Genomic DNA, 5,072 nt, shown 5'->3' with positions numbered 1-5,072 from the left:
CGCTCGACTGGAACACGGGCGCCACTGCTAGGCTCGCCCCGCGCCCCCGAGGAGGCGCACGGCGGGGAGAGGGACAGCTTCACATTCGAGTTCCACCGAAGTGGGTACGCAGCACAGGAACCCCGCCTCGCCGCAAGGCACCCAGGGGGCCTTGGGCCGAGAGTGATGGGGGCAGCAGGCCGACAGTTCGGTGCACCAGCACGGAGCCTGCCGACACGGACAGCCCGATTACCGCTCATGCGACTCTGCGTACACGCGACAACAATCCCGACGAGCGAACCACGGCCACGAGAGCAAGTGGAAACACCCGAGCGAGATCGTGCCCGCACCGCTGGACGCGAAGTATCTCGAAGGGACAAGCAACAAGCCGGACGCGAAGGATCTCGAAGGGACAAGCGACAGGCCACGGGGGGAAACGACAGGGACAATCATGCGGGGGGCTGTCTGCCCCGGCTCGCAAGACGGAGGCCAGGCCTCGGCAGCGGGCACGTCACGCCACGAGGTCGGGGATTGCGAGGAGAGCCAACGCATGGGCGCGCGCACGGCAATTTAATGCCACGCCCACGCCAGCGTAGAGCTCTCCTCGCAATCCCCAAGCTCGGCGGTCCGCACCAGCCGCGTCGGCCAGGCCTCCATCTTGCGAGCACGGGCAGCTGCCACCGCAGCCGGAGGCGAAGGATCTCGAAGGGACAAGGGACAGGCCGCGGGGGGGAACGACAGGGACAATCATGCGGGGGGCTGTCAGCCCCGGCTCGCAAGACGGAGGCCAGGCCTCGGCAGCGGGCACGTCACGCCACGAGGTCGGGGATTGCGAGGAGAGCCAACGCATGGGCGCGCGCACGGCAATTTAATGCCACGCCCACGCCAGCGTAGAGCTCTCCTCGCAATCCCCAAGCTCGGCGGTCCGCACCAGCCACGTCGGCCAGGCCTCCGACTTGCGAGCAGGGGCAGCGGCCACCGCCGCCGTGACGTCGCGGCAAGCAGACAGCCGCGCAGCAGCTGCCAGCACCTTGGCACAAGCACGGCAAATGAATGCCACGCCCACGCCGCGGATAAGCAGCCCCAACGCGCCCGACGGCTTGGAGCGGGTCCCGAAGACGGTGGCCGGAATCGGGTCGTCGCCGGCCGGAAAACGGGTCATCGATGCCGGCAATACTTCGGGCCATGAGGCCCCCCACCTTAGTCCGAGTTTAGCAACAGCCCACATATCCCCCGCGGCAGGCCTATGGGCGCCAGGCCAGCGCGCCCCATGGCCAGTCAGGGGGCACCCCCCTAAAGAGCAATAAGTGTCATTGAAGCTCTGGCAGGGGGAGACACTACTAGGTCCCAGCTGTCACCCCCCCTCTAAAAAATTCATTTCTTGGTATTTTGAGCTGAAATTTTGCACAGAGGTTGGCAAAAATCCAATCCAACTTTATTAATTTTTCCAGAATTTTTCGAGGTCGGGAAGTATTTTTTTTTATTTTCCTACCATTAAAAATCGAGGAAATCGGAAAAAATAGGAACCGGCTCGGAATGACCCCAAATTCAGTGGGCAGCCTCATAAAAATATGGCTGATTTTACTGGATTGATTTCATGTGGAAAGCACGACGTTTTGTTGTAGGAATGCGGGAACCCCGGCGGCTCGCCTGCCGCGGCCAGCGACGTCGGGCTGGCCCCTGCAGCGCCTAGCCTCTCCCACGCGGGGGGCAGGCCAGAGCGCGGGGGGCCAGGGCCCGAAGGCAGCCCCCCCGCGGGCGAGAGAGCAAGCCAGCAGGGGCTGTCGCCTGCCGCGGCCAGCGACGTCGGGCTGGCCCCTGCAGCGCCTAGCCTCTCCCACGCGGGGGGCAGGCCAGAACGCGGGGGGCCAGGGCCCGAAGGCAGCCCCCCCGCGGGCGAGAGAGCAAGCCAGCAGGGGCTGTCGCCTGCCGCGGCCAGCGACGTCGGGCTGGCCCCTGCCGCGGCCAGCGATGTCGGGCTGTCGCCTGCCGCGGCCAGCGACGTCGGGCTGGCCCCTGCAGCGCCTAGCCTCTCCCACGCGGGGGGCAGGCCAGAACGCGGGGGGCCAGGGCCCGAAGGCAGCCCCCCCGCGGGCGAGAGAGCAAGCCAGCAGGGGCTGTCGCCTGCCGCGGCCAGCGACGTCGGGCTGGCCCCTGCCGCGGCCCAGGCCCTCAGGCCCCAGCGCCCCAGCGCCCAGCGCGGGCGGGCGCGCGCGCGCGTGTGGTCTTTGAGGGGCGCCGGCCTGGTGGCTCCCTAAAGAGCAATAAGTGTCATTGAAGCTCTGGCAGGGGGAGACACTACTAGGTCCCAGCTGTCACCCCCCCTCTAAAAAATTCATTTCTTGGTATTTTGAGCTGAAATTTTGCACAGAGGTTGGCAAAAATCCAATCCACCTTCATTAATTTTCCCAGAATTTTTCGAGGTCGGGAAGTATTTGTTTTAATTTTCCTACCATTAGAAATCGAGTAAATCCGCAAAACTAGGAACCGGCCCGGAATGACCCCAAATTCAGTGGGCAGCCTCATAAAAATATGGCTGATTTTACTGGATTGGTTTCATGTGGAAAGCACGACGTTTTCTTGTAGGAATGCGGGAACCCCGGCAGCTCGCCTGCCGCGGCCAGCGACGTCGGGGACGCTGGCCTGCGCTGTCGAGCCCGCGAGGGCTGTCTCCGCGGCAGGCCCCCCCTGAACGGGGCACGACAGGCCACCGCGCTGGCTCGTCCAGCGTCGACAGTCCCTCGTCCAGGTTTCAGATCGCGCCAAGTCGAACCCATGACCTGCTCAAGCCATCGTGCGCTGCCGAATTCGCATCTGCGTGTAGGCTGCCATTCCACGCGGCAGCCCCTGTTTTCGTCAGCGTGCCCCCCTGACGAATTTTCCTGCCTGGCCCAGTCCAGCGTCCAGCCCCTGTTCGTCGAAAAATCTGCGCTGCCGATTTTCCACGCGGCAGCCCCTCTTTTCGTCAGCGTGCCCCCCTGACGAATTTTCCTGCCTGGCCCGGCCGGTCCAGCATCCAGCCCCTGTTCGTCGAAAAATCTGCGCTGCCGATTTTCCACGCGGCAGCCCCTGTTTTCCTCAGCGTGCCCCCCTGACGAATGTTCGTCGAAAAATCTGCGCTGCCGATTTTCCACGCGGCAGCCCCTCTTTTCGTCAGCGTGCCCCCCTGACGAATGTTCGTCGAAAAATCTGCGCTGCCGATTTTCCACGCGGCAGCCCCTCTTTTCGTCAGCGTGCCCCCTGACGAATTTTCCTGCCTGGCCCAGTCCAGCGTCCAGCCCCTGTTCGTCGAAAAATCTGCGCTGCCGATTTTCCACGCGGCAGCCCCTCTTTTCGTCAGCGTGCCCCCCTGACGAATTTTCCTGCCTGGCCCGGCCGGTCCAGCATCCAGCCCCTGTTCGTCGAAAAATCTGCGCTGCCGATTTTCCACGCGGCAGCCCCTCTTTTCGTCAGCGTGCCCCCCTGACGAATTTTCCTGCCTGGCCCGGCCGGTCCAGCATCCAGCCCCTGTTCGTCGAAAAATCTGCGCTGCCGATTTTCCACGCGGCAGCCCCTGTTTTCCTCAGCGTGCCCCCCTGACGAATGTTCGTCGAAAAATCTGCGCTGCCGATTTTCCACGCGGCAGCCCCTCTTTTCGTCAGCGTGCCCCCCTGACGAATGTTCGTCGAAAAATCTGCGCTGCCGATTTTCCACGCGGCAGCCCCTCTTTTCGTCAGCGTGCCCCCTGACGAATTTTCCTGCCTGGCCCAGTCCAGCGTCCAGCCCCTGTTCGTCGAAAAATCTGCGCTGCCGATTTTCCACGCGGCAGCCCCTCTTTTCGTCAGCGTGCCCCCCTGACGAATTTTCCTGCCTGGCCCGGCCAGTCCAGCCCCTGTTCGTCGAAAAATCTGCGCTGCCGATTTTCCACGCGGCAGCCCCTCTTTTCGTCAGCGTGCCCCCCTGACGAATTTTCCTGCCTGGCCCGGCCGGTCCAGCATCCAGCCCCTGTTCGTCGAAAAATCTGCGCTGCCGATTTTCCACGCGGCAGCCCCTGTTTTCCTCAGCGTGCCCCCCTGACGAATGTTCGTCGAAAAATCTGCGCTGCCGATTTTCCACGCGGCAGCCCCTCTTTTCGTCAGCGTGCCCCCCTGACGAATGTTCGTCGAAAAATCTGCGCTGCCGATTTTCCACGCGGCAGCCCCTCTTTTCGTCAGCGTGCCCCCCTGACGAATTTTCCTGCCTGGCCCGGCCGGTCCAGCCCCTGTTCGTCGAAAAATCTGCGCTGCCGATTTTCCACTCCGCAGCCCCTGTTTTCGTCAGCGTGGCCCCCTGACGAATTTTCCTGCCTGGCCCGGCCAGTCCAGCGCCCAGCCCCTGTTCGTCGAAAAATCTGCGCTGCCGATTTTCCCCGACGAACCTGCAGCTGCACAAATCCGCGCTGCCACTGCCCCATTGTCTGGACCAACAGTCTTTTCCATCAAGCCCTGGACTATAAATCGTCCAGACTCATCGCCAGCACCCGCTGCCGATTCTGCCGACTTTGCCGATTTCGTCGGCGCTGCCGATTCCAACACTGCGCCCACCGTGTCTCAACCAGCGCTGTTTCGTCAGCGTGTCCCCTTGACGAATTTCCCTGCCTGGCCTGGACAGTCCATCTTCCAGCCCATGTTCATCGAAAAATCTGCGCTGCCGATTTCCCCGACGAACCTGCAGCTGCACAAATCTGCGCTGCCGATTTCCCCCCCTGTCGGCATGGCTGCCGCTGCCCCGATGTCCAGACCAACAGTCTTTTTTGTCGACTTTGCCGATTTTGTCCGCGCTGCCGATTCCAACACTACCCCCTGCATCCAAACCAGCATTGTTTCGTCAGCTCTTCCCCTGACGATTTTAGCCCTGTAACAAACAGTAGGCCTCCAATCCCGCCAACGGGAGCCAAGTTGATAGGGAAGAGAATTGAATGACGCGCCTGGTCCTCGCACCCCGCCACCCGAGGGGCCTTTTTCCCGGCAGCCTCTGAAAAACTCTAGCTTTCACGGTCCTCGCCGCCCCTCACCACCATGGCAGGCCTCTAATCCCACCCATCAGCAGTTGTAGCCGATAGGGCAGTGATTTGA

This window comes from Populus nigra, chromosome 2 (assembly GCF_951802175.1).
Source record: "Populus nigra chromosome 2, ddPopNigr1.1, whole genome shotgun sequence".
NCBI classification, from domain to species: Eukaryota; Viridiplantae; Streptophyta; class Magnoliopsida; order Malpighiales; family Salicaceae; genus Populus; species Populus nigra.
This window is presented reverse-complemented; position numbering follows the sequence as displayed.